This window comes from Ambystoma mexicanum, chromosome 4p (assembly GCF_040938575.1).
Source record: "Ambystoma mexicanum isolate Mex_15411 chromosome 4p, UKY_AmexF1_1, whole genome shotgun sequence".
In the NCBI taxonomy this organism is placed as follows: Eukaryota; Metazoa; Chordata; class Amphibia; order Caudata; family Ambystomatidae; genus Ambystoma; species Ambystoma mexicanum.
Window position 1 is genome coordinate 342,433,700 of NC_090927.1, and position 12,066 is coordinate 342,445,765.

The following is a 12,066-nucleotide window of genomic DNA, read 5'->3' on the forward strand; positions in this document are numbered from 1 at the left end:
TAATATGGCAAGTGTTTCAAGGTTCGACGAAGCAAGGAAGGGGGAACAGAGAGAGGACAGAGACAGTGATCTTACTAGGTCAAGTGACATTGAGATCGCGCAAGTGCAGGGGAGTGGGGAAAGGAAAAGTGCCAGGGGAAAGGGGAGGGGGCAGTGCTGTACATGGCATGAAAACAATGACAAGAAGTGCGGCCAGCAGGTGGCAGGTGCAAGGGTAAGTGCAGGTAGCGGGACAGTAGGGTTACAGATACAGACCCAAGTGCAAGCGTTTCTGGGACACAGTGCAGGTGTGCAACTGGGTTGGTATGAACATGGGCCCAAAATCAGAGGGTAGCCAGGTGACCAGTGCAGTATCAGACAGGTAATCAAAAGGGGAATTAAGCTATTTATTAAGCTATCACATATCTTTTACAGGAAAGCATACATGTTTTTTTTTAACCCAGCATAGCAGCAGTTTACATCAGTTTGAGAAATGTAGAAAAAGTGTTTGTATTTGATCGCCATTATTTTACATTTAGCTACATTTCTTTTTTTTGGCATTGTGCAATAGTTAATTATAAACTTTTTGCACAGTTACAAGAGACTGTTCATAGTACGTCATGATACATAAACATATTTTAGTAATACATTTTATCAACAACAATTAAATAAGATCATTATTAAAACCCCCATAACCGAGTAGCCCCACCCCTATTAAGATATATTTCCATAAATAGCAACATAACCATAATCAAAACAGCAACCCATCACACAATAGCATCTTTGTAAAACCTATTCCAACACTCATCCAAATGTTTTAAAAATCATAAAAGCAGCAGTCGATATGGCAGTGGATTCTGCCCCATATACTGTCGACCAAAATGGATCACTCCTGATATTTTCTATCTTTCTAACAAAATTCTGCATACTCTTTCATATATCACTTTATAAGGGCAGGGCCTGCTGTTAACAGGTGGCGACTTGATTCAGTTGAATATTGGCACATTCTACATACACCTATATTGTTTATTTTTTTGTTCTATAATCAGTAAGATCCCTAGTCAGTAAGATTTTAAAACTTAGGTTTCTGTTCGACTGAGCATAATTTCACAAGATACCCATGTGGTTTAGAGACAACAAAACTCTAATGTGTGTATTCCGTTTATCTTTTCTTCATATGTAAAGCATCAATATTAAAAGACAATATTAAAAGACATATCCCATGATCTGGCCGCCTTTTTTGTTTTAATTTCATAATTGAGATCCACCTCCAGTGTTTCGTCATCAAACCCTAAACCCTCAAGGAATGAGGCAGCATTACCTTTCAGTTCAAGTAAATATTGGTTTGTTTCCATGTCTTGCAATTTAGAACCACGTCATTTTAGCAAGGGATTTGAGTTTGAGTTACATTGCATTATTTTTGCAAAGAAAAGAAACCTCTGTACTTGCCATAGAGAATGAAGCAAACTCTGCCCAAACTGAAGTCTGATTGTCTCCACTGGAACCCTTTGCGGCATATTAATAACCTTACATAATATTTTCACTTCTAAGCGGTTTAAGGAGCTCACCTGGCCTACGGGCAAAAGCAAAATTGCATATAGGATACCAGGAATAATAGCTGTGCGAAATATATCTAACGGTCCTTGTATATTGTAGTCCCCATTATGGATAACATACTGTCTGGCAGTCAGCCATTTAGTCCATGTTTTATTTAGTAGGTATTCACCATAGCATGACATATGGTCGTTTATAGTAATCAGGAATCCCAAATAGACGTACTCACGAAATGAGGAGCTAATGGAGCAGCCTGCAGTGTATGTAGAGGATTCTGGCACTATCTGTACACTTTTCTTCATTTCTTTATTTTAGTGGTGTGTCCTAATTTCAACAAACTCACTTGAACTGCTCCTCCTTGCAAAGCTGGTTGCGAAGTCAGGAGCTATGGGAGCAGTTCGCAGTGTATGCAGAGGATTCTGGCAGTATATCTACACTTTTCTTAGTTTCTTCGTTTTGGAGGCGTGCCCTAATTTCAACGAACTCACTTAAACTGCTTCTCCCCGCAAAGCGGATCACGAAGTGAGGAGCTAAGGGAGCAGTCTGCAGTATATGCAGAGGACTCTGGCAGTATCTCTACACTTTTCTTCATTTCTTTGTTTTGGAGGCGTGTCCTAATTTCAATGAACTCAATGAAACTGCTTCTCCCCATGAAGCAGGGCGCAAAGTGAGGAGCTAAGGGAGCAGTCTGCAGTCCGTAGTACCGAGTGCGAGTGCGGAGCTGGGGTCTGAGCCACAAACTGCTATATTGACACGCTTTACCAATCCTGAGGCACGGGAAACTGGTACGTGCAGTGCAGCACTGATTTGCCCTATCCTGGTACTCTGCTTTCGCCTGCCATATGGCTTGTGACAAACTCCTATTAATATTCATCTCTGAAGCTACGTGATGCTACGTGCAAGGCCTGGGTTTTCCATTTTCTTTTTTTCCCTTCTACAGGCCAGTAAGAAGCTTTATTCTATCTTTTTTCCCCTCGTGTTCGTATTCTCTGAACGGAGCCAGGAGTCTATTACTACTTAGCGCCGGCACTGTGAAACAGCACGCAGACTAAGTGTCATATGTGCCCTCCAGAGACTGTGGGGTTACCACTAGGTGCCTTTCTCTTTGATCTGGGTCTGGAGGCCATCCCTATTTGGTGGGCGCTCCGGTAAATGGTGTGTAGCTTAGTTCCCAATTGCCTTCCCAGAGACTGTGGGGCTGCCTATAGGCAGTTTGCCCTTTGATCTGGGATAAAGGTTACCTCTACTCTACCTTGCTAAGCACCCTGGGAATGGCATGCCCTATTACTGCACTCCGGGCCGCTGGGCCGTTATCTAAGCTGGGGAAACCTGCTGACTCATTGGTGGATCCTGTGAACTAATTTTGTCTTACTTCTGCTTTTGGTGTGTAAGACATTTGTTAGCAGTTTACTTTTCTCACTGACCTCTAGGCAGTTTCTGCTCTGGTAGTGTCTTTGACAACTCTGGTTGGTGACAATTGTATTTTTTGGGGACAGTTTGATTGGAGTTCTTGATCTGCCTACTGAAAACTTAATTGTCAAAATGCGTTCTGGCCTACTCAGTCAATCGGGACAAGATTGCCAACCGGGAAGTTCTATTATCCCAAAACCTACAGACCTGCCTGGGTGTTCTGCGATGCTGGGCAGCTATAACCAAGCTCTTCCACTAGTGCCGACTTCGTTCTGCAGGTTTCTCCACCAAACAGCACTGGGGAGAACCAGAGTCAGGAGTTGGAGGCAGGAAATATTGATGGACATCTGATGCCTCAACTGACATTAATAATGATTGAAGTGTGACAGGCATGCATGCTCATGCCCAAATATCAAGGTAAAAAATTCACAAACTTCAAAGTCATATGCTGTTGGAGTCAGAAATATATCATCAATATGTTTATTGATGTAAGATGTCAGCCGACACGTGTTTCGACGTTCGTCGTTTTCAAGGCAATCTTTGTTGAGGCTAAGGCCAAGTCCTAAATATATGTCTTGTGTATTGCAGCTATTGCAGAAGGATTGTCCAAGATGCCGCATCTTGTAGGGATCGAGCCCTTTACACAAGGCATCTAATTAAAAGAAAGTGCCTAACAACAGAGCAGCATTAATTGAGCTGCAGTTTCCAATTAAAAGAATAGAAACTTTTCAGCTCATGTTTGAGGCGCCATCACCACCAGATGATTCACCATATCTTTGACAATCCTTCTGCAATAGCTGCAATATATAAGACTTATATTTAGGACCACTACTTTGTAAAATCGACTACAACAAGGATGGAATTGAAACTTTTTCCAGCAGTAAGAGGAAAAGCTATGTTGGATCACCCTGTAATGACCACGCAGGAAAACTTTGGTGGTCCAAAAGATCTTACAGATATCAGCATCATTGAATTTGCTGACCAGTCAGTGGAGCAGGAGTTTAATCAAGAGTTGGTTGCCTGTGATAACGGTGACAGTGTGGTACAGTAAACCTGCGACGCATCGCTGAAGGACTCACCTATGATCTTACTAACTTAATTGACAAGTATGACATTGGAAATTATCCTGAGGGCAATGTCCATATGCAATCTGATAGCTCAGGGGAACCTGGCGACCAACATGATTTCCCTGCACTACACCACACCCTTAGGGAAATCGACGAGAATAAGCCTGACCCACCCAATGGTCTCTGCACTTAACATAGTCTTGAGTTCATGTGTTTCGTTATATGACAATATCTGGGCAGAACTGAAATTTACGAACGTGTTGATGGCCGAGGTGAACAATAAATTAGATGGTATTGGGTCTGAGCTGTGCTTTGGTCCAATTGTCCCAGGGCCAATTGATGTGGTGGCCTCCGTGGGGGGGGGCACGTTGAAACCTATTCATGTTGAAAGTTACTCAGAAATAATTGGAATCTCTGATTCTAATGTATCTGAGGGCCTAGATCATTGCCCAATTTACATTGTATCATTAAGTTCGAAGCTGGGTATCCTACCAGCAAGCTCACCCATGAAAGTTAACACAATGCAGGGTCTTCCACTTGACTTCCGCTTGATCAGCCTTTATCTGGAAGAGGTGGCTCTGTCGATCTGGGGGAGGGCTTGCCTGTCATTGTAGAGGTACCTGAGGAGCAATCTCCAAACAACCCAAACCAAGGGAAAAAAAGTGAAACAAGTTAAGAGGAGACCAGTGTCGTGAAGGGCTCCTAATAACAGTGTCAGAACCACCCTTACAGACCTATTCAGAGCAAACTTGTCTCCAGTTATTGACGATGGAATCCTAAGGTTGGTGGTGCCTACTAAAGCAATAACTGTTGATTCTACTGGACAAGCTGATCAGGCCTTTTGGTCTGTCCCCTGAGGCTGTACCAAACCCCATTCAGGGGTCCCTGGTCATATCTCTACTGGGGTGGGTAATGCCCAGGAGGAACCCCCCTCAGGGTTGGGATTGGTTGATGGTGGGGCCCAGTTGGGGATTCATGCCCAGCCAGTAATTGTGCACCAGCTCCCACCCACAGGGGGAGGAGTGGTATTATGCTGACTCTCTGCAGCTCACATTCAGGGGGATGACCATTCTCTAAATAACAATCACGTGTATGAATGTGGAGGCAGTATGTCTGGGCAATGACTGAGTTCAGTGAGTGCAAAGTGCACTGAGGAAGTGTCATCTTGCCGTAGGCAGTGCTTGATTAAATCAAGCTGTGGATGAAGAAAGGTGGTGTCTAATTTACCACAATCTACAGTTAATGTTGGCCTGGGGTGAACGGCTTGTTGTGAGGGTTGTGGGACTGGGAATTCCAGAGCCGAGGAAAAGCTCCCGAAGTCTCTTTATCCAAATGTGGCTTCAGGAGTAAAGGATCTATTGCATCGCCTCCACTCGCCTACAACCTATATACCAAGGGACTTCCACAGTGATCGACATGCCTCAGCTCGGGGCAATTGCAGTATTCTACAAAATGCATGAGGAGCAGAGTCCCTGTGGGCAAAGACGAGGAGTACTCCAATTAGATGGTTGAATGACACGATTCTGATCCAGGGGTCCGATCAACTCAAAATGATGAGTATGCTGGGCTCAGATTATCCGGTCTACTTGAATAGATCAAATATTCTGATGATATTTGCAGGAATCCCAGCTTTGGATCTGGTAAGGTCGGTTTATAGTCATAATACCGAACTTAAAAATCTCGGAAAAAAAAATCTCGAAAAAAAATGCCAAAAAAAAAATATCTAATTTTTTTTATGACTTTTTTTTTCTAAATGGGGGGGTTCCCCCAACCCCCCTTTTTTCGATTTTTTTTATTTTAACCCTTTTTTTTACTTACCTGACCGAAAAAATACAAATATATATTAAAAAAAAAATTCGATATTTTTTTTTCAGCCTTTTTTTTTAGAGATTTTTGTTATTCGAGATTTTTTTTCGGCCTTTTGACCGACCACCGGTAAGGTCTTCTGATATTGGGAGAGTGGCTTTTCCTGATGGAGATCACCCAGGCATCTGCACCGTTTACCTGAAATTTCCATTAGTAAAAGATCTTGTCCTCTCACAGTGAGCTGGCCTTCTTAATTTAGGGTTTGATATCAAGCAGGTGCATATGGAGGAGGGGGCTCTGTGGGCCAAAGAGAACATCTGAGAATTGTGGTTTGATCAGCGGAAAATCTGAGTGAACGTATGGGACTGGTGGTTGAACTTGGGCATGAGAAGAAAATAGATTGGGCCACCATCACCTCAACTTTGCGATAGAAACCAGTCCCTTAATCGGCCAAAATGTGTGGGCACTGAGCAGAGAGGGATCTCCCTGTGCCTAAAATCCTGCAACACCCATGATAGTACACATCTCTTTACCAACCAAATATGTTTGGCCAAACTAGGAGAGGCCAACTGTATTTCTTTGCAAGAGACCTGGTTGACATCTGTACCTATCTTGAATGGTTTTAAAATGTTCTCTCAACTGGCAAAAGCTAGCGTTGGTGGGAAGCCGTCAGGTGGCTTGCACATTGCAGTGGAAAATGCTCTGGACCTCAGTGGGTGTACCACTGAAAGTTTACCCTTTGAGGGTCTGGGGGTGGACCTTGATTCCCGAGATGGCTCTGGCAAGATATTGATTGTCAACATCTATTGGCACAAAGGTATCTCAGTGGTTGACTCCTTTGTGGAGAAAGTGTGTCACACAATTGATGAATGGTCTGCAATGGACTTGAAGGGCAGAATCCTAGTTGTGGGTGATCTAAATTCTGAGTGTGGATTCCAAAACACTGCTTGGGAACTGTGTGATGTGCACCTGGACTCTGAAAGTGCTACCCTTAAACGACAAGCAGGGTAAACTTGGTATGTGAGATTGGAGGCACTTGGCCTGCAGCCTCTGGTGGGGATGTTGTGTCCAAAAACGAATGAGTCAGCATGGCATACCTGGCATCGAGGGAAAAGCTCCCCTCTATTGGACTATATCTATTTATACTTTTACCTTATAAATTGCTGTGTGTCGTTAACAGTGTCAAGGAATGCATGGAGTGATCATTTCATTCTGATGGCAGCTTTTGACATGGTATTAAACACTAGAGAGTACAGATGCCAGCCCACAGGTAGTTCTTAATGCGGCAGGGAATGCCATTAGATGGACAGACTTAAATATTAATCCTCTGAACTAGACTGAAAGGGCCATTATGAACACAACAACTCTTGATTGGATAATTAACAACTTTAATACATGTGAGATCCAGAGGCTTATTGGTGTTTTAGCTCTGGAATTCGCTATAGGATGGACACAAAAGGAAATAGCACTGTTAGACATGCCCACTGTTATAGCAGTGATCTAGCCAGTGCAAAATCTGCTATGAGGAGGGAACTGAGATGCATTCGGGGACTGAACTTCGATGGGGCCACTTGTCTTGCACTCACTAGTAAAATCATGCAGAAACTTAAAAACGTCTGCAAATCAGTAAAACATAGCCTATTGCAGTGGGATGTTGAGACTATTCAATGCTCAGGTGAGTGCTTTCTGGTCTTTTGTCAATGGACAGGAACCTAACTATGCAGTTAGCTAATTAAATGCGATTCATGAGTCGGAGTGGGTTGAGTCCTTTGAAAGCAGGTTTGGTGCCCCAACGAAGGATCATGAGGTGGAACAAGAAACTATTGGGATGTTGGACACTAGTAAATGGGAACCTCCCTTACAGATCTGTACTATCCACACTCTGCTAACAAAATGCAAAATGTCACGTGCACCTGGACCCAATGGCCTAACTAATAATATCTTTAAGGCTGATTGGAAAACTCGGGTGAATCTACTGTATGTGGAATTCAAAGATATAATTTCTACAGGAATTACTCCATCTTCTTGGAGCACGGGCCATTTGATTCCGATCTTTAAGTGTGGAAGTAGGTCAGATCCAAAGAACTATCGGCCAATCTCTCATATGGACGCTGACTGTAAGATCATCTCAGCTTTCCTTCTCACACACCTGGAAGAGTGAGCTGCGACTGTACCCCCTTGATAGATTGCAGACAGGCTTTCAGAAGGTCCATTCAACCAACATTAATGGGCTGGTTGTTATGTATCCTGGAAGACTAGTGGAGGAGGCCCAATGGCTGCACATTCATGGCCTCGGTCGACCTATTGGCCGCATTTGACTGTGTAGACCGCAGTAGACTTTGGGCCAAATTGGCTGCATGGGGAATGCCGGCTGGCCTGATGAGGCTTATTAATGGGATCTATGGGAACTGTGGGATCCAAGTCCGTCTAAGCCAAAAAGGGGATATTTCTCAAAAAATGTTCGCTCTTATTGAGGGGTGAGACAGGGATGTGTTCTAGCTCCCTGGCTGTTCAATCAATACATGTCCGATGTCGCAATCAGCCTGGCTAAAGGAGGGTTGATAGCCCCCAAAGTAGGGCAGTCTAAAATTGCATGGATGGCGTATGCAGACAACTTCTTGATTTTTGATCTGACAAGGGTTGGTCTGCAGAGGCTGCTAAACATATTGGCAGGATATGCTAAAGAGAATGGCCTCATTATAAATCCCCAAAAAACTAAAATCATGGCATTTACGAAGTCGAGAAAGAAGAGTAACCATAGAATGTGGCATATAGAAGGGACACCCGTTAAGATATCACAGACCGTCATATACCTGAGATTCAATTTTGGAGTGCATAAAGGCTCAAAACTCAGCACTGATGCTTTGATGCAAAAGGCCACGCTGTTAGAATCCCAGATGGTAAAAATGTATCGCAAGTTTGGCAGGTTCTCTCTTAAGCCGGCCATAATGTTCTTTGAAGGGACGATCATGCCCAAAATAACTTATGGTCTTGAATTAATGACTGATAGGATCTCGAAATCTCTGGATAAAATTGAGGGCAGGATATGAAGTAGGATCCTTGGCGTCCCAAATGCATTACCATTAGCAGCATTCAGGTACAAACTAGGGGCCATATCACTTATGGGCCCAGGTGCAGTGGTGTTTATTGCCACTATTTGCCATGTTTATGGCCCCAATTCCTGACTCCTTATATCAGATGTTGGGCGACAATGTGAACCCCTCTGTTGATTTGTCTGACCTTAAGGAAAGATGTGAACTCATTCTCCTCAATACTGACTCTAATTTGGAGACCTTGGTTAAAAACCCTCTGAAAATAAAAAGGTCTCTGCTGGACTTTGATTGAATTTTGACAATGCATGCCTTCCATTCATATGAATCCATGAGCCACCTTGCTCACGAGCACTACTGCTGAGGATCCCTCTCTTCTATCCTGCTCCAATGTCCCCAACCACTATTATCGCGGGCTGCTACTCAGGCTATGGTGGACTCTACTACCATTTAAGGAAATTCTGCTCAGGAGAAAACAAATAGCTAATGATGAAGTGAGATGTAGCTTTTGCAATTCTAAACTTGAGTTGATAAAACATCTAGTTCTGGAGTCTGATTCACTTAGCATATTAAGGACAAAATATCTGCAGCTTCTGTGGAACTATCAACTAGGATGCAGTGAAGATACTGTATGGAAACGCTGCCTTAGCATTCAGAACATACACAAGGGTTTGGCTTTATCAGGCTTTATTAAACGTCTTAACATTTTAAAGACCTGAGGTAGAAATTCCCAATAGTTGGTTTTGTCTATTTGGGGAAAGCTTCTCGGTGACCTGATGACCTGGTACCCACCCTCTTGAGTTATGTACATGTTTTTATTGAAATGTTTCTCCCTTCTCACTAATTTCTGGGGAAAACCCCATGTTGCAATAATGAAATGGTGGAATGTCCATTTTGACTGTTTACTCTGTAATCACATGAAGTTATGATGTTCCGTCTTCTTTCCAACTCTTAATTTGTCTGGAATATGTTTTGATGTATTGTAATGTGGTTACTTCTTATCTGCTGTGGAGCCTGGTTGACCTTACTTTTATATTATCCTGGCTCTACATCACATGGTGGGAATTGGAATACATCCCCTTGGCTTTTACGACCTTGTCTACTATCCTCAAATATTAGACTTCTTCACAGGATTCACACACAATTGTTTTCAACGTCGAACAGTAACAGTGGTACATGGATAAATGCTGCCATACTTTCATAGGGAAGGAGGTGCACATATAATTTTTGCCACATTCCTGCAGGGAAAGACATACACCTAAATCAAGTTCATACACACAGTGACAGATGGCCTTCAGCATCTCAAGAGATGCTAGGTGGTTTAAGGGGTTTCATTAATAGGACTTGACTTTATGAGACTGCAGGTAGATGTGTCTAATGAGTTTCTCTGACTGGTCCGTCAACTTGCCTTGGACTCCCTCCATCCAAACCCCGGTGTCCCTGTCACCCAAGGTTAGTGTGAACTCTAGAGTTTGGTAATACCTACTGTCTATTGTAGCCTCTCTATCGGAGGAGGGTCTAAAAGCGGATGCATGATCTGCCTAACTCTCTCTGGGGCTTACTATGGGCTCCCTACACTAGAGTTCCCACATGAGAGGCTATCAATGACATACAAAATGGTGCCTATGCTCTGTTATATCTTCTCCATTTCTCTCTCTCTCTACCTCTCTCTCTGTCTCTCTCTCTCTCTCTCTCTCTCTCTCTCTCTCCCTCTCACTCCTCCCTTTTGTTCCTCTCCCATATCTTGTTTCTCCTTACTATCTATACCTCTTGCCCTCTTACTTTCTTTCCCGTCACCTCCTACTCCTCTCCCACCTTATTCGCTCACCTACTACTTCCTCTGTTCTTCACACACTCTCTCTCTCACAAATACTCTACCTTTCTCGCTCTATTCCTTTTCTGTCCCTCTGATATTCGCACACTCACCCCATCACTTCCTCCTCCAACTACTCACTCCTACCTCCACCCGTCCCTTCACTGCAACTCCTCCCTTCTCATTATCTACCCTTCACCTCGCTCACTTACCCCCTCTATTTTTTTCTCTCCCCTTCTACATTCTCACTCTACCCCCTGACATTTTCTTACCCTATTTGCCATTGCTACTCTCTCTCAAATACACTCATCCAATCACATCTTCACTCTTCCCACTGGTTTACATTTTCTCTCTCATACACAATACTGTACCTTTCTCCAACTCCTCCACATACCCTTCAGCCCTCTGCTCTACCTTACATCTTCCCCCTGGTCTCTGAGTCCACGGCGACACCTTCTTGACTCAACAAAACCTTTTGCTTTGTCTAGAATCCCTGGGTCTTTTATACGCTATTCTTTCCTGTTTCTGTCCTCCCATCTTCCCCCTTTGGAGCCACACCCCACCTGACTTTAGGGCTCAATCTTTACTTGTTCTTCTCCCCGGTGGTGGGCCATTACAATGCAAGGTTACAACAAACCCTCTTAGCCCTTCCCCTTTTCCATGCGCAGCAGTTTGAGTACTCTCCGTTGTATGTATTGCTCAGTGTTGTTTCAGCATTTCACTCGCTCTGAGTCCTGTTGAGTTATGTTGTTCATTTCTGTGTTTGACTAGCGTCTAAGTGTTATAGTCTGTCTCTGGGTCATCAGCATTCTTCACTGCTTTTTTACCTCATTGCGTTGTGGTTTCTGTAGTTCTGCAAGACAATGAAGAATGATCGGGCCAGAATTGAGGATACATGGCATTGGGTCATCGACAGTGCTACCCGTATCAACAATCAAGTTACATGACAGGGGTTCAGAGTCTGGGGCCCTCCTACTCCCTCACCCTGCCTCTTGACGAGGGATCGGACCTTGCGTATTCTGTGGTGGGCTTCCTACCACAGGTCAGGAGAGGGTCCTGTCCTCTCCTGACAGGGTCAGTCTCAGGGCTGGAGCAGGTGTGAGGGTAAATGCACTTATGGTGTGTACTGGGGTGGAAAAGGAGCAAGAAAGCACTCCACCAAGTATTCCAGGTGTGTTCTCCACCCCTTTTGCAGGACCGTGGTCCAGGGAGGGAGAACAGCCTGGAAACTACACTTCCCAGCAGGTCACTTTCCCACTGGGCCTGCGCGAGTAAAGACCGCCACGCGCCCGCACCAGCGCGCATCCCTGAGCCGTGCCCGTGGGATGCTGCTCGCAATCCTGACCGGCGAACTGGAAGGACATTTTCCAGTTGAGCTCTGGTTGCA